Genomic DNA, 18,940 nt, shown 5'->3' with positions numbered 1-18,940 from the left:
GATGAGCAGATGTTGGACTGGCTCAGTCAGGTTTTGATTTTCATGTCAATGTTCTGTCTTGGAGTCTCCTGGGAGTAGAGGGACTGGGGTCTTTCTGGGAAGTGCAGGATATTAGCTAGAGCTGCAAAGGCAGGGCGTAGCCAGGAAGAAGGCAGATGACTGGAAGTGGCTACGGGAAGTGGAATGGGGAGTTTGAGGCGGGGGGAGGGAAGGCTCTCACACAAGGGATGGGATTAGTTGCTCTCCTACACTTTCTCCTAACCCTTCCGGAAGATGTGTCTAGGCCCTGAAAAGGCTGATGTTGGAGGCAGTGAGGAGGAGCTGCTACTCCATTCACTGTTGCATGCCCAGCAAACTACCCACAAGAGGCAGGACTATCCTAAACTGGAGCTTTCAGTCACTGTTACCTTAGGTGAGTGACGTGGTGCCAGGGAAGTGAGTGAACAAGGGTGGGGACAGAGGGAGGGAGCTGCCACCATTGCACAGTTGTCCCAGTTTTTCACTTTGGAAATCAGGTCACCCTGAGTTTGAGTCTGGCTCCCAAGCCCCATGGCTTTCCTGGGCTCTGCAGGAGGGATGGGGCCATCTGTGTGGGAGTCCTCTGCTTCTGAACCAGGTCTGAGAGCCAGCATCCTCCTCATGCTCACGGCAGCATGGCTCCATCTGGAGTAAAGGAAGGTGCAGCAGAGGGAGTCCCTGAAGGCATTCTGGCTGGGTCAGTCATAGTGCCCAGGACCTCTGTGACAATACAAGCAAGAGCTGTGCTACTCTTTTACAGGGGGTCGCATGTTTCTCTTCTTCCTCTGGATTTGCTCAGCTCCCCTGACTTCAGTGGAACTACCTGTGGAGTAAAGTATAATGCAATGTGAGGAAGGATGGATGACTAGAGCCCTCTGTTATTTTATTGCTTATTTATATAATAGCACCATAAATTTGCATGGTGCTAAAGAGAGAGTCTTGCCACTGACGGGCTTACAATCTAAAGGGCTGACCCTGAAAAGCGTTACAACCATACATATAGTTACTCCTGACCAAGTTGCACTGAAGTCTGTAAGACTCCATAGGGAAGTAGATGGACACATGGTCTTAACTGTGTAGTACTAGCACAGGAAATTATGACAACAGACAAAGACAGGAAAGGCGATAGTGATGACACACAGATAAAGAAGATGTGATGCGCACACTGTGTATGAAGCAAAAATGGAAGCAGGAGCAAAACAGAAGTAACTACAATAGCACTAGTGCAGAGGTCAAGTGTGGAAAGCTGGCTAATGGAAAGCCTTCCTTACTTGGCAGCATGCCAGTTGTATTAGGGTACATCTACATTTAGAGCTAGGGATATAATTCCCAGCTTGAGGCGATGTACCCCTGCTAGCTCTGATCAGGAGCAGCGGGAGGGGCTAGCCGCCCCAAGCACAATCCCATCCAAGACCCTAGGGACATACTTGGAGTGGCTAGCCCCTGCTGCTGCTTCCGCTGCTGCAGCTGTGCTCTATTTTTAGCACATTAGCTCCATCAGAGCTAGCATGAGTATGTCTCCTCAAACTGGGAATCACACCCCCAGCTCAAAGTGTAGCCATACCCTTAGTTTGCCTCAGCCTTGAAAACCAGTATCATCAAACTGATGGTAAGTGAAATGGGCTTTGACTCTGATCCTGCAGAACACAAATTCTTACATCCACAGGAGTCCAATTTATTTCAATGAGACTTCTACATGGGAGGAAGGATATGCATTTGTAGCTCCCCTTGCAGGACTGAGGCCTTTGTATTCCCTCTGTGTGCTGGCTTCCTCTTTGTCCCTGCTGAGGAACTGTAATGCACTTTTGTATTTAGTCATGTTACACAACATTAAGATCAAGAGTCAAGGCATCCACCCTCTAGCCTCCAGGCTGCTCAGACTACACCCATTGTAACCTGTTCACCCATTGTTACCTGGGCTGTGGCTCCTGGGACCAATGCTGCAATCTTGGTATAGGCGAAACTCCTATATAAAGTCAGTGGGAGTTTTCTCTTCAGGGACCAAGGGAATGGGACCGCTGTTGGCCTTTGTTTTGTATTCACTGCTGCACCACATAATGCATAAAAATGCATGAACTTCCCACCAACCTTGGCCCAGTTATCTTCTTTTCCACAACCCAAAAATGAAAAACAGTCACACTGAAGAACTGATTTTCCTGGTAAATTTCAGTTATGTTCAGTTATGTGTATTTTTGCTGATTCCCGCCCCCCCCCCATACAGATAACAATGCAGATTAAAAATGAAAACTTTTTCTATTCGTTTCATTAAAATGCCTAATTTCAGATAACTTTGTGGGGAAAAGCTGGCCTTTTCACCCACATCTATTTTCAGTCAGGATGACATCTCTTTGCACTGGGTTGACTCACAGCTTCTACAGTGTTCCTGTTGAATCTCAGCAGGCCTTTTCTTTTGGTGATACAGAGGATCTATAAATGTCAGAGCATATTTGTATCCCTCCTTCTATCATGTGCCTGTTACTATAGAGGCCTGTTGCCATTGGCATGACTTAACTTTTTTTCCCCAAGGGTCTGGTCAACCTCGGATATGCACATATGCAACTCCCATTTTAATGTGCATACATTTCATGTGGTGATTGGGACCCTGCCACACACAAAAATATGTTTTTAATGGACTTGAGGATTTTAGTTGTCATTAAATTTAATCTAACAAGGCCTACTCCTGCATTCCTTGTGCATCGGGGAGCTTTGGATGTGCAAGGAATGCAGGATCAAACCCACACAGTTGTTTTGTTCTATCCCCCACCATGGGATAAAGAAATATGATCCCTCTACTTTCTAGCTCATTGTAGACTTCCTGCTGCAATTTTCCCTTCCCTCTCAGCCCTTGTGCCGAGTGCAAAGGAAATCTGCTTAGCCTTTACTTTCTCACACATGTTTCAGATGTGCAGGGGTGTGATTGTAAACAACGTCATCAACTGTGCCAGAACTGTCTACTCCTACCGCGTTCTGTTCCCATCACCCTAGGGGTTCCAGTAATAGGGCGTTAAGCAAACAAAGCAAAACAGTAATCTGGTGTTCCAATTGCATTTTTGTTGTTAGAAAATGTTAATGATAGGTTATGTGATTACCCTAGGTTTGGCTCCACTTACTCTTTATTAAGCACATCTGGTATTTAGTAACAATATAAGTAGCAGGAGTTTTTTTGGCACACAAATAAGATTATCCAATGTTGCCATGCAGTATGGAAACTCATCAGGGAAGCCAGTGAACTGTGTGGAGATACAAGTCTTTCTTGTAGGCTGGGCAGCTGGCCAGAATAGCTAAAAAATGTGGATTGGCATAGAGTTGTTGCCACGCAAACACTTCTGGAAATTTCTGTGTTCAGACCTGCCAAATCCCTTATGCATAACATGAGTTTCTATCTCCCTGAGCAGCCAATTTTAAGCCCAAACTTTCCTCTACACTTAAAAAAAAAAATACAGTATCTTTCAGTCTCATTTCCAGTGCACCATTGCCAAGCTCACAATTTCACTGAATTAGAAGGAATTTCCTAAAACATTTGTTTGAGTTACATTAAGCATAACATGTGGGAGACAACTGTGCTTCCTGGAAAATTCTGAAAGGAAGGCTGTCTCGCTTCACGGAGACGGCCTAATGTCTAGTTAGAAAAAACAATGAACCATGACAAAAAAATGTTTTTTTTTAAATTGGCCCAATACATGGAATTTAGTATTTTAAGTTAGCGTGCCTCTTCCAGTCAGGTCAACGTACTGTACAAACACAGGCAGAGTGGAAGGAGCGATGGTCTTGTGGATTAGGCACAAGATCTGGAGTCAGAAGGTCTGGCTTTATTCCTGGCTCTGCCATGGACTTCCTGTGAGACCTGGGGCAAGTGACTGGAAGGTGAGTCGTTTCTGTGTCAGGTTTTCCATCTCTGTAATGGAGATATTGCTTCCCTGTGTCAGAAGAGTTTTGTGTGAATTTTAGGCCCTGTGTGAGCAGAAAGAATTATTCAGTGTGTACATTTCTTGGGAAGGCGTCTGGGAAGAAGAATGATCTACAATGTTATGAAGTAGAAAAGCTAAGTGTCATCAGTTGTGTGACTGTTTCTAGCATCCTATCTTTCACAGGGCCGACATCGGGGCTTCTGAATTTTGTTGCTCCAGGTCCAGCAGTTTTTGTGAGTATTTATTTTAAAACAGTGGGGCACAGTTATTGCAAATTTGTTGATGTTAGTAGGGTTATCCTCGGGAAGAGTTTGGCCCAGCTTCTAGCCATTCTCATTGTGAAGATAACCATCGCAAGGTAAACTAGAGTAGAAAGTTTGTCATGGCAGATTTTTTGTTTGTTTGTTTTCATTATCTGGGTCTCTACCACAGATAATTAGAGTCAATATTTGGGCTCTGCAAAGCCTAAATCCATGGGTCTCCAATTTTGGAGTGACTCACCCTGTCGATTCATTGCTGTGAAGAGGACCACTTGAGCTTCTGATGCTGGTACTAGGACTGCCACCACTGGCTGGCTGCTTGCCAACAACTGAGCTTGATCCTATGTTGATCTGCAGTGGGTTGATCTGAAGAAGGGATCAGGCTTTACAACATACATGCCCTAGGTACAGCAACAATTCCCACCTCCAAATATGATTAGAGAGACTGAGGAGAAAACATGTAGGACAGAGGAAAGGTGGCGGGAGAACTCATGGAACGCACAAACAACCTGTGGAACTCCTTGCCATAAGATGCTGTGAAGTCCAAGACTATAACAGGGTTCAAAAAAGAACTAGATACGTTCACGGAGGATAAGTCCATCAATGGCTACTAGCCAGGATGGGCAGGGATGGTGTCCCTAGCCTCTGTTTGCCAGAAGCTGGGAATGGGCAACAGGGGATGGATCACTTGATGATTACCTGCTCTGTTCATTCCTACTGGGGCACCTGGCATTGGCCACTATCAGAAGACAGGATACTGGGCTAGATGGACCTTTGGTCTGACCCAGTATGGCCGTTCTTATGTAAGGAAAGAAAGGAGCAACAGAATCAGGGGCACACATAGCTGTCTACTATGAAAAACTGAAAAGGCTGAGGTTTTTCTCCCTTGCTGGGAGAAAATTATACCAAATTAAAACAACATGAGCTTAATTTATTTAGCTCATCAAACCGAAGGTTAAGGAGTGGCCTGATCACAGTCTATAAGTACCGAGATGGGGAACAGAAAAGTGATAATAGAGGTGCTCTTCAGTCTAGCAGACAAAGGTACAACAAGATCCAAAGGATGGAATATGAAGCTAGAAATACTCAGACTAGAAATAAGGCACAAATGTTTAACAGTGAGGGTAATTAACCACTGGAACAACTTACCAAGAGCTGTGATAGATTCCCACCATTGGGAATTTTAAAATCAAGTCTGGATGTTTTTCTTTAAGATCTGTTCTTGTTCAAACATACCTATTGGGCTTGAAGCAGGAATTAGTACAGGTATCCTATGGTCCGTGCTATGCAGGAGATCAGACTAGACAATCACAGTGGCCACTCCTGACCTTGAAATCCTGAAATGAAATGAAATGAAAATTAATCCTGAAAGTAATTTCTCCCCAATGTTAGATGAAACTGGACAACTGTTGCATTCATGAATACACTTGGCAGCCTATTACTTACTCTCTTCAGCTTCACTTCATGGTTGTAGCTCCTGCGGCTGTGGCACCATCAAGAGGCTGGAAATTCTGGAGGCCATGGAGAGAGCAGAGGAAGAAAGAAGAGAGAACGTAAGATCCGCATGAGCAAGAGAGTGGTGATCAAGAGGGAATGGGGATGATGCTGGAAAAGAACGGGACAGGACAGGAGATGTTATTTTACAAAGAAACTGAAAAGGCCAAAGAAGGAGGGAGACTTTTAAAAAAACACACCAGAAAATAGAATGAAATTAAAAGAAGGACATGGAGATGGATAGAGCAAGTCAGAGGTGGAAGAAGAGACAAATGGGATACAGAAATGGGAGAAGGCAGGAAAAGCAAGGAGAGATACATGCTGCTTTTAGGTTAGTGAATTTTATTTTTATTTCTTTCATGCTACTACATTTTACTGTAGTGCCCTGTCAGACATTTTATTTGTCTATAGGGATGGCGGTTTACATCACGTATTGTTGACCGCTCTCGATTCTATACCTATGTATTGACGCAGAGAGGGGCTAGTAGGATGATCGGAGGAAGGGAGAACCTACCTTATGAGAGGAGACTTAAGGAGCTTGGCTTATTTAGCCTAACCAAACGAAGGCTGAGGGGAGATACAATTGCCTTCATTAAATACATCAGAAGGATAAACACCAGGGAGGGTGAGGAGATATCTTAGTTAAGGGCCAATGTTGGCACTAGAATAAATGGCTATAAACTGGCCATCAACAAGTTTAGGCTTGAAATTAGATGAAGGTTTCTAACCATCAGAGAAGTTCTGGAACAGCCACCCAAAGGGAGCAGTGGGGGCAAAAAACCTAACTGGTTTCAAGACTGAGCTTGATAAGTTTATGGAATGGACAGTATGATGAGATTGCCTACAATGGCATGTGGACAATCTGCAACTGCTGTTGGGGAGGGCTCTGAGGGTTGGCTCTGAGTTACTACAGTGAATTCTTTCCCAGGTGTCCAACTGGTAGGTTTCGTCCACATGCTCAGGGTCTAACTGACTTCCATATTTGGGGTCTGGAAGGCATTTTCTTCCAGGTCAGATTGGCAGAGACCCTGAGTGCTTTTCATCTTCCTCTGCACAGTTACTTACTGGTATGAACTAGAATAAATGGTGGATTCTTCGTAATTGGAAGACTTCAAATCAAGATTTGAAGACTTCAGTAACTCAGCCATTGGTGGGGTCCATTACAGGAGCGAGTGGGTGAGGTTCTGTGGCCTGTGATGTACAGGAGGTCAGACCAGATGATCATGATGGTCCCCTCTGGCCTCAAAATCTATGAGTAAGTAATTAGTGGAAAGGGAAAAGAAAATAACCTGAAAATCACCAATATATATATACAACCCTCTGGTTGCTCCCAGGCCCTCAGCTTATTTAGAAAATGTCCTTGGAAAAGGATTCAAATATTAGCAGCTCCAGTATACATGAATCTGAGCACAGGAGCAGCTGTACCCTACCATGGGGGCCCAACAACTCCCTATGGGGAGGGATAGCTCAGTGGTTTGAGCATTGGCCTGCTAAACCCAGGGTTGTGAGTTTAATCTTTGAGGGGGCCATTTAGGGAACTAGGGTAAAATTCTGTCTGGGGATTGGTCCTGCTTTGAGCAGAGGGTTGGACTAGATGACCTCCTGAGGTCCCTTCCAACCCTGATTCTACAATTGTTCTATTCTATCCCACCGCACCAACTTCATTGTAAATGCCTCTGGTCAGTTTGGGAGGGGACAGTAAAGTAAGGGAGTTCTCCCATAGAATCATCTGGCCCAGTTTTCTTCAAAATCCTAAAACTGGTCCCAATCCTGTTTGATTTGAACAATCCACGTTCAAAGTGGGGCAGCTCAGACTGCAGTGCAGGCTCTGTGGAACACCACATAATGGAGAGTTGGTAAAGCAGGAGGGAACATTACATCTCTAGTCTCATTCTTCCCTTCGCTTTATGCTTTTTATGTTTTTTGGGGGGTGGGGGGAAAGGTTGTTTTGTTTTTAAATTTGACATCATCTGTTTACTTGTTCAAGTGAAACAGAGAGAAACACTTTTAAATCCAGGAGACATGCTGGTACCTGGCTCAGACCGTGTGGTTAAAAAACCCAAGTCCTGGAGCTCAGCTCATGTGAGCTCCTATTCTCTGGCATTTTATTATTCCTATGATGCATATGAAAGTTAAACAATAGTTCACAGTGAGGGGGCGGGAGAGCTAGTTAATGTGCACGAATCACTTAACTATATTATAAAACATATGCAATAGCTAAATGCTTCTAATTTCTAGGAGAGAGAACAATTTCTGTCAGGGAATAGGGAAGGGACAGAGTAATCATAACAGGCTAAATGTTTTTTCTGGGATGGAAAATAACAGTTTCCCCCCTGATAATATTGGCATTTGCTACTATTAAATTGATCGTTCCATGCTCATTTACTGTAGTTTGCACCCAATTATTTCTCAGTACAACTAATATCATAATAGTCAAGTGACTCACCAGTCTCCCAGCCCCCCCAGCACACCAAGGGATTATTGTCATTCACCATTCCAGTAGTGTATTTGAAGATGTTGACCTAAGCATAATGTTGCTGTTGCCTGTACTGACTGTTTTTCTTTAAACATGGTTAGTCATATTGGAACTTTACCTTAAAATCCGAGGTTTAACTGGCTTGAGTTAGAAGAAAATAATCTGGCCGGTAAATATTTTTTCTGGAATTTTTAAATGTCGATATTCCAGCAACATATTGGACAAAGGTTCTCAAGATCTCTTGGTTAAAATTCCACCACCAAACTGAAGGAAAACTTGGGGTGTCACGTTCCCGCCAGATTCTGCTGAATCGTCTGTGTTAGAAAAAGCTTATTCCTGGGGCTCGTGACAATGCTTTGGAAAGGGTAAACATTTTGCCTTGGGATTTGCAGCACATTGCACCAAATGTCAGGTACTTTCAAAACAATTTCCTGGCAGATGTGAGGTAAACTAGGATCAGGGGGGCAATATTTTGTTTCTTTTTCTCATATTCCTGAGTGTCCTTACCAAATCCGTAGGAAATTCAGTTGATGGTGTCAGACTAAAAGGAATATTTTTCCTTGGTTTCGAATGGGAAAGCAATTCTCAAAAAAATGGAGATAACAGTGGGTAGTCATGATAATACTTGACATTTGCATCACGGTTTTCATCTTCTAGCCACTTTACTTTAAACTATGAGTCTTCAAAAGTCCCCTGTGAGGTAGGGGAGTAAGTATTATTAGCCCCATTTTACAAATGGGGAAACTGAGGCAGAGGTGTCATGTGCCTTACCCAAACCAGAGAGAGGGTCTGTGTAAGAGTCAAGATTAAGTTTAAGGAGTTTTTGTCTAGGCTTTTAATTCCCACATTCATTGTGCCACTAAAGTATGGAACCCTGACTGACATACTAATGATCTGAGGGTAAAATAATTCCAATTAGCAGGGCTGAATTAACCCATCTCTGGGTCCTAAGCAAATCCCACTGCCAGCTCCCACATGGAGGCACACACCATCCAGTGCCTGGATGACAGTGGCAAAGCTCCAGCTAGACTCCTTCAGGTACTGGTGAAGAAGCCAGCCCACAACAGCGGGTGAGAAGAGCAGCTCTGGCCGCACCACTGCCCAGTCAGGTTTGGCCCGGCCAGCCCTCTGTCATGAGCGGGGTTGGCAGGGCCAAAAGTGAGTGGTGTTGCAAGCTGGTGCACCGGGGGTTGCAATGCCACTCAGCTCAAGTTTAGCCCTGCCTCCTCCCCATCATGACAGAGGGTCAGTGAGGCCAAATCTGAGCAGGCAGTGGGGTGGCCAGAACTGCTCCTCCTTACTTCTGATATGGGGCCATCTCCTGCACCAGTACCTGAACCAGACCAGCCAGAGCTCAGGTTGCCCCCCACCCTACCCCATACACAAATTAGGTCCTAGGCATGTGTCTAGATTGTCTATGCCTTAATCCAGCCCTGCCAACTAGTTTGACCCATGCTTAGTTCCTGTGATTGTCATGCAGTCACATACAGTGGGATGCAGAAGGAATGTGTAATGTTGAGAATAGGGAAGTATCATTTCCTATGGCTCCCTCACACGTGTTGTTCGACTGTTTCTTCTTCAGCTCCTCAGCAAGTTGTGCATTTATTTCAAGGGATAATGCTATGTACTGTTCTTCATGAGTGTCTTTGTGCCAAGACATGAATCTTTGGATATTCTGGAGTATTAATGTTAGGAGCATGGGTACACTTTTCTTTAATTGTGCATAAAGCCTATTTTAACAAAGCAGTGCCCACAAACAATTGACACTCCATCTCTAGCTAAATCACACATAGGCAGCCTAGGGAAACAAAACACAGGCCTCTACACCTTGAGCTAAATGAGACTCTTCATCAGTTGTATTAACGAGACTTTTATCCTCTGCAGCCCATCTGCTACAGTGTGACATGGTCACTCACGCTTGGACAGGTCTGACACTCCATCCAGTACAGGGCAATGGTACACATACACGAGTCGGTGCAGCTTCAAACAAATCGAAGCGAGGATTTATGTCAAGACAAATAACAATTGGCAGTTAACAACACAAAAGAAGCACGTTCACTAAAAAAGACCTAAACCACAATTGTTATCCCTTTATCATTCATTAGTAAATAAAAAATGAATGTCACGGGCTTGATTTCTGATGAGTTATTTTTTCCTGTTAATTCAATAAAAAGCAACCAAATTTCCAAATTCTTTTCAAAATTCAGTGTGGGGTTTTATGGGAGGGGGCATTGTTTTGTTTACGGAAAAACCCATCTATCACTGGTATTTCCTGAATTTTGTTAAACTTAGTTGTTGTCAAGCCAAGATGTCATACATTAAAGCATGATAGCTGGCTTGTGCCTCTCCCAAGCAGCCAATTTAGTTATGGGGTGTAGAAAGATATATCCTAAAGGGAGTGTCCATTTAATGTTCTTGATTGCTAATATTTGCTTTGTGACCTTTCCATTAACATGCATATAGCATATGTACCTCCACCTACCTAGCCTCTGCAGTAGCTTTAGCGTACTAGTCATCCTAATTTGGAGGTGGAATATATTTTGTACCTAACAGGGCCATCATTTTGGAATGGAACCAGAGGATTTGGAACAGCTAAGCCAAACCACACCCTGATTTATTTTCTTTGTGCATAGCAATAACGTGGAAATCCCCATGTGAAGCATGGAATGGACTGGGAAAAGATGATATCTGCTCTGAAATTAGAAGACAATTCCTTCCCTGAAAATAAAAAGCTGCCATTTTAACTCCTTTTGAATTTCATAGAAGGATTATCCTTAAAATTGCCAAGTTTTATTAATTGATTGCTAGGAATTATGCACACAAGCTTTGCATTAACAATATATCAATAACATATTTTTTACATTCAGTGGGATCATCTCTTTTGAATTGTCTCTTTATAAGTAACGTCAGAACTGCAGTAACAAGGTGGGGTGATCTGAATAAGAAAGGATGCATGGTAATACCTGAGTCATAGTAACTGTGAGTAATCAGTAATCATAGTAATCAGAGACTGTTGGAGCACCCTATGTCTACACTACCCGCCGGATTGGCAGGTAGCGATCGATCTATTGGGGATCGATTTATCGCGCGTAGCGTAGATGCGATAAATCGATCCCTGATCGCTTTCCCATTGACTGCTGAAGCGGCAGCAAAGTCGACGGGGGACCGCGAGGACGCGAAGTAAGTAATTTTAATTCAATCTAAGATACGTTGACTTCAGCTATGCTATTCTCGTAGCTGAAGTTGCGTATCTTAGATCGATCCCCCCCCTCCTCCCCAGTGTAGACCAGGCCAAGTGTGGGTGTGAGAGAGAAAGAGCAACTAGGAGGGCAGTAAACCCTGCAGGGCACTGATGCTAAAGACTGGTCTACACTGGGGAGTGGGGGGGAGGGGGATCGATCTAAGATACGCAACATCAGCTACGAGAATACAGAGAATCACTATCTAAACTGCACTATGAACTTGTTTGGAATCTTCAGATAGGACCTCTGATGAGGAGACCCTACTGTTTAACTGTGCGGTGCTGTGAGAGAGATAAGTGGCCAAATTCTGCTCTCTCTGTAAATCTAGAGTAAACTGATTGGGTTGAATTCTGTATTAATTTATACCCTTGTGACCCTACTGACTTCAGTGATCAGAATTTGGACCACTGACTTCAGTGGAGTTATTCTGCTTTTATATTGGTGTAATGGAGAGTAGAATTTGGTCCAAATATATTGCACATGGAAAAACATGCTAAAATATGAATGACATATTTCCAAATATGCAAAATATTTATAAAACACACAATGTGTGTCTGTGTGGGTAGAATATGTATTTAATATAATGTACCTATCAACATGTGGAAAAAATAACAAATGCAGATGACTCTATTTCGGAGGAAATTCAAACACAACCAACTACATTTACATCAATGTTTTGCAAAACATATACGTTTTTGAACATGTAATAAAATCCTAAATATAAGCAGAAATATATACAAACAAAATCATGCAAGTTGACTAGGTATTAGATATAAATGGCCCTAATTTTCCCCTCACACTGAATTCATACCAGTGCAATTCCATGGTGCTACTCCTGATTTACTTTAAATGAGGAGAATTGGGCCCATATTTTTCTTTCTCTATCATGCAGGAATTTGCTACAAACTAATGGAATAATATCATATAATATACCATATCTTCTGGTGCGTACAAGATGGTACGTAGTTTTTCAATCCCCTTACTTAGCTTATAAAGAAATATTCTCTGACTCCTTACATGTAAGCAAAAACACAGTAAAGTGATTTATGTAAGAATAGAGACTCCTCAATACTCAAACTTCCTAAATTTTCACAACTTCCTAAATCTTCACAGGCAAGGTGAGCTTAATCTACTTTTTATTAGTGTCCTCCACTTGACTATTTCAGGAGGCCATTGCAATCAGAATGTCAATTCACGTTAAACAAATTCTCTGGAAAGCTAGAGACAGGTTATTATAAGCATTGCATTACAGTGGAACTCACTCTTTTGTAAACTCTGATGCATGAAATTTCACCCATAGTGAAGCTGTTCTGTGAAGCAGGCCCCATTAAGGGTCCCCTGAATTATGAAGTTAGTAAAATCTTTTCACATCCACTAGAAATAAATCCATGAACTCTTATTACTGAAGCATTAACTCCTGTTTTAACCTCTGTTTTCCTGAAACTCCTCCTATATTTTGTTTAATAGAATGGGATGAATAGAAGAAGAAATTAAAGTGGCCAACAAAGGTGCAAGCCATAAGGTGCGCTGATACTCTGGATACAAGTTGGGACTTGTGTATATTATTATTAGGGTTGCAGGTTTGTAAATGGCAGTGAAAAAGTCATGGCTATTGTGACTTCCTTGTGTGTCCATCACTTCTGTATGGGAAGTCTCTAGGTGGGTCACACTACCAGCTCGGTGTGAAGGGAGGCCCTGGTGGTGATGGTGGCATGTCAGAGAGTAAGCCTGCCCCACAAGTACCCTGCAGCAATTGCTCTTGTGTCCTGTGGGACTGGGACTGGCTCCCCGCTCTGGGCATTGCCACCTGGGTCACAGCACCGCTGAGGTTTGGCCCAGCAGCACCCCGATCATGCTGGAGGAGCTCTACAGAATGTTCTCTGCACTGTAGGTAAACCAGCAGGGCAGGCCTGGAGCTGTTGGGAGTTGCACGCTTCCGCATGTAGAACAGTGCAGGCACAAGCTGCTCAGGAGTGATTGGGAAGAAGATGCCTTACCCTGGGGAATAGAAACCTCCACACATACCACTCTGCACTGAACCTCTTGCCAGCTCAGGAGCAGATGAAGCAGTGTCCCACACTCAGCTGCAGGGATGGCTGGGGCCTCTCGAAAGTAACCCTGGAGCACGCTTTCCTTCTGCACTGTGTGCAGGGGGCAGGAGGTATGGCATCCTAGACAAGGGACTGGACTCCAGGGCTGGTCCTAATTGTCTCTAAATAACTTTCCCATGCAGGCTTCTATAGATGAGTGGCAGCATTTTGGGGTTGCCACAATGGAAAGTCACATCTTGCTCCCTTGCCAAAATTTAGTTGGGGATCACCAGTTGAATCAGAGAACATCTTGGGGAGTGAAAACAGGACTGTTACCAGCTCAGTCCAAACAAGGAGATGCTAAAGAAGGCAAAGAGTGTTACATTCACTGTAGTTCAGCAAGATCCTTAATAAGGGAAAAGTGTGTTTAATGTTATTATACAGCAAAGTAACATAAGGGAACTTTCATTGTGTGTCTATTGAGATAGGCCTTATTAGCAAATTAAGGACCACCACCAATCTCCCTGAAATTAATGTAAAATGTTGGTCAGTATGCTGTACAACTGGAGTGTCAGTCTGTCCTTTACATGAGACATAAAACTAAGGCCCTAACCATTTGGTGTCATTAAAGAGCTCATTATGCTTTCCCTAAGAGCAAGACAAATTCCAACTCAGGTGATTCAATGATGATTTAGAATCCATAAATTTCCCTGCAATTTCTATTATATACACTTCCCTTCCCTTCCTGTCCTTAACCGCTGCAGTGTTGCTGCGAACTAATAAAAAAGCTGTTGCATCAAACCTCAGAGGTGACTGTACTCCAGTCCTGAATGAAGTAATTCTTTACATATCCTTTACTTATCAGTTTAGGGACGATTCACCATGCTACATAGGCCCTTAGTATCCCATAAGGGTATTAGCAAAAACAACGAGGAGTCCTTGTGACACCTTAGAGATTAACAAATTTATTTGGGCATAAGCTTTCGTGGGCTAGAACCCACTTCATCAGATGCATGAAGTGAAAAATACAGGAGCAGGTATAAATACATGAAAGGATGGGGGTTGCTTTACCAAGTGTGAGGTCAGTCTAACGAGATAAATCAATTAACAGCAGGATACCAAGGGAGGAAAAACAACTTTTGAAGTGGTAAGAGAGTGGCCCATTACAGACAGTTGACAAGAAGGTGTGAATAAATCTTGGTGGAATTCCTCAAGGGCCTCTTTCCCATGGGTCCAGATGATGAAGATATCATCAATGTAGCGCAAGTAGAGTAGGGGCGTAAGGGGACGAGAGCTGAGGAAGCGTTCTAAGTCAGCCATAAAAATGTTGGCATACTGAGGGGCCATGCAGGTACCCATAGCAGTCCCGCTGACTTGAAGGTATAAATTGTCCCCAAATCTGAAATAGCTGTGGGTGAGGACAAAGTCACAAAGTTCAGCCACCAAGTTTGCCGTGATGGTATCAGGGATGCTATTCCTGGTGGCTCGTAGTCCATCTTTGTGTGGAATCCTGTATTTTTCACTTCATGCATCTGATGAAGTGGGTTCTAGCCCACGAAAGCTTATGCCCAAATAAATTTGTTAGTCTCTAAGGTGCCACAAGGACTCCTCGTTGTTTTTACTGATACAGACTAACACGGCTACCACTCTGAAACCTGTTCACCATAAGGGTATTGTGAGGCTTAATTAATGTTTATAAAGCATTTTGATATACACAGATGAACAGTGCTATAAGTACAAAATATTAACATTATTGCATAAAGAAACCTTTTAACTATGCCTTAATTGATAATAAATATTATTTTCCAGCTTCATGCTGTACGTTTTCTTCCATTTATATGTAATTTAACGTTAGATTCTTTGTTTCTCTTAGGCCTGCTCTATACTCCATTGAAGTCAAAGGTTTTGAATCAGGCCATAAATTAGGACTGGCATTAATATGCGTGAATATATATGTGTGTGAAACATATATTTATGCACATAGATATTTATGGAGATTACTGGATTTCATTTGACATTTTACTTTCCCCATTATTGTTGTTATTGTAATGTGCATGTCCCTAGTATATTATGTACAGAATATTTTTTTACTATCTTCTATAAAAAGTGCCCTATATTGATTGCTGCAGAGTGAGTTGCTATGGTTGATATCTAAGCACTAACCCAGATAGGGATTAGCATTACATCAGACATCAGGCGAGAGAATCTGGCAAATTGCCAGCCTGTAAAAATGGAACACATTTGCGTCACCGTTCCCTTGGTAATGCTTCTTGGAGCCTTGTCAGCTGTCCCCTGAGGTTGTTTCCTTAATATGTCAACAGACATTCCTGAATCTTTAATGCTGAATAGTTCTTTTCCTCTTCCAAAAACACTTAGTGACAGAGTATCTAGTGTATCTCATTGCTGTAATCCATTTTGAAAAACAGACTATGCTTAATACCTTCTTGGGAGTCAAAGTGTTTACATTCAGGTTTGAATGAAGTGGATAGTCTATCTGTAGGTTGACTGTTGTTTATATTCTTAAGGAAAGCAACATTCCTTGACAAAGGCACCCTGTTTATCCTTTCAAAACAGCACATTGTAGAAAATGAAACCGTGCGTGTTAGATTGGATGCTGGAATTTGCTAACAGTTGGGATATACTAGCTGACATTGTTTCAGGAATGCAAGTTAAATGCAATAACTTCAGGTTAAAGCCTGAAAGCTCTAGAACTGTGTGCGCAGTGACCTCTAGCTTCAATAAATAATTAGTTAGTTAAAACTGTGAGATATAACAGAGCTCATATTTAACGACATATTAACCTGCCTCACTTTCTGCCTTTCCACATAACTGGTTGTGTTCTCTTTTGTTTCTATTTTTATTTGAAAATACAAATGGATAAACTTTACCAAATTAGAAAATATTCCTTCTAGCTTAAAGGTAAACATCTTCTCTTCTCTGGGTGTCTTTTTGTTCTTATGTGACAATCTTAAAATTGCAATCCAGTTGCTATAGTACTTAATCATGTGCTTGTAATGTAATAGTTTGAGAAGAACAAGCTAAAGAAGTCAGTCTAAGAAATCAATTGATAACTAACTTAATTTTGGTGAAGGGGCATTATTAAATCTACTTAATGATTTATAATTGTCACAGTGCATTTTACACAATCAACTGACTGAGGCAGCCAGGTTGAAAAAACCCTCTGTCAGTTAAAACTGGAATTTTGTCCTGGGAATCACGAGTTCTATTATTTTCATGTTTTTATCAAATATTGAAGGCTTTGTGAGTTCCACAGCCATGGAATTTGACCCTGGTTGTGGAATGTGCCTCCTGCACAGGACCCTGCAGAGAGTTGTTTCCTGAAATCACTTGACAGAACAGCGAAATATGCTGGCTGGTGCTTGGGCATAGCCAACAGATCATCACCAGTTATAGGATTGCTGCCTACTCTGATGCAGGACAGGGGAGCACTGAGTAAACTGATCTAGCCGTGTGGATGGCTCTGGTTCCTCCAGAGTGGGAGCAAAAGAGTCACATGCATCCACTATTGGAGGGAGATACCAGGGGTACCTACCTAGGCCATGCACCCACTTGGGGGAGAGAGAGGTTCTCCTATCAGTGGTTAGGGTTGGCAAAGAGAGATTAAGTGCTTCCTTCTCTCAAAACACACAACTCATCCCTCCCATCCACATTCCTTCCTTCCTCCAACAGCTATAACCCACCAAATTCCCCAATCTCAAGCATAGAACCCGAAATCTTACTCTTTTCTGTCTCAGTCTTTCCCTGTTGCCGAATACTTTGGCTCCCACTACCTATTATTGTAATGCAATTCTATATTGTCAATAGTAAAATCTGCTGCACACTGACATTTCTGTGACAATGTGAAATAGGGAGCAAAGCCTTAAAAACAGAGAAATTGAAACATAACCACTGTATTGTGATTGACTGTTTCATTATTCTAATATTTAACTGAATGAAACTCTGCTTGGGAATGGGTTTGCATTTACCTGATGCTATCACAGAACTGACTGCTAGCGCTAAAATTGGGGTCTGTTGTACACAAAAAGCACAGGACTTTGAAAATATCAATGGCTTTTGAGGTATGGTAACATGCGTCTATCACAGAGGACCACTGACCACCTACAAATGGTGCGTATAGCTGCCATCTTGCTCAGTGGTGTTTCTAGGTTGACCAGAACACACAAGTGAAATATCGGGATGCGGTGGGGAAGGAGGGGTGGAGCAAAACAAAAAAAAAAGCCACCGGAGCTCCACGCCCCCCACCCCCGCTTGCCTCCGCTCCGTCTCTGAGGCAAAATATCGGGACAATTCGCATCCCGACCGAAGGTAGGTCTGGACGCGGGACAAATAAGCAAATATCGGGACAGTCCGGCTGGTCACCCTAGGTGTTTCCTGCAGAGAGCCTGTCGCACCAATTCTCCCAATGAAGCATAGGTGTAGCACCAGGGCCCAACCTTGCTCCCATGGAAGTCAGTGCGAGTGTGGCCATAGACTTTAATGGAGGTAAGAGCAGGCCCCAAGATGTAGATAGTGATCTATAAAGCCCTATATAATTTGCATCCTAGCATGCATCTTTCCCCATGCTATGCCATGACCACTGAAATCAACTGGATCAGCTTTTGTGACCAGTCCCTACATGTGACCATCTTAGTGGAGGATCTTTGATTCTGGAATTTGCTTCCAAGTTGCTGGCTCTCAGAACACAGTGTAAGGCCCATCTGTTGGCTGCGGCTCTGGTTGGAAAGGACGATTCTGGAGTTTTTGCATAGTTTAACCCTTTGCTGAGTCTGTTTAATTATATAGGGGCTTCAGTCCATGTGTTCTGTGCACTGTGTTAGGAATGTTTTTACAGGGAGCCGAGGATGTTGTGATGGACACTTTTTAAACATATGAAAATAAATGAAATATTTGCATGTTGTAATTTGTTGAGTGTGACTGGTTGTGGTGAAGACACTTCACTGGGAGCCTTAGGAGCGGCAAGGTGGAATTCAGGGTGACCTGGGAGATTAGAAGAGAGCAGGAACTCAGGGACAACATTGTAGTAACACAGAGGGTCAAAGAAGTGGAATCTTGCTGAGGGCATTTAGTCCTCCAGGGGCCATAAGTTGGGATACTAGAAAAACTGGAATGTTTCCTTTTATTTCTCAATCGCTGTTCTGTAGCAATCACAGTAAAAGATTGGCACATGGCTCTTTAAACTGCTGCATAAATCACCTGGAAAGGGCCTGCACCTTACCCCTGGGAACTCAGCAGATACTGGGATTTATTGCCCAAACCTTGGGAGTAGAAGAATCAGTCCAAGTTGAGGGATCCATCTCCCACTGTAGCTACGGAAAGACCCCTGCTGCTTTGATAAGCTGTATATTTTAAATCTTTTTTATACCCAAGTGTACCTGTTTAGGCAATTTTAATGAGTAACTTCACAACAACTTGATTTAGGTAACTTTAAATATCTATGTGACTATCACTGTAAAAAGATCCCCTATATTTTCCACTGGTCCTGGTCGTGAAG

The sequence above is a fragment of the Chrysemys picta genome, chromosome 3 (assembly GCF_011386835.1).
Source record: "Chrysemys picta bellii isolate R12L10 chromosome 3, ASM1138683v2, whole genome shotgun sequence".
In the NCBI taxonomy this organism is placed as follows: domain Eukaryota; kingdom Metazoa; phylum Chordata; order Testudines; family Emydidae; genus Chrysemys; species Chrysemys picta.
This window is presented reverse-complemented; position numbering follows the sequence as displayed.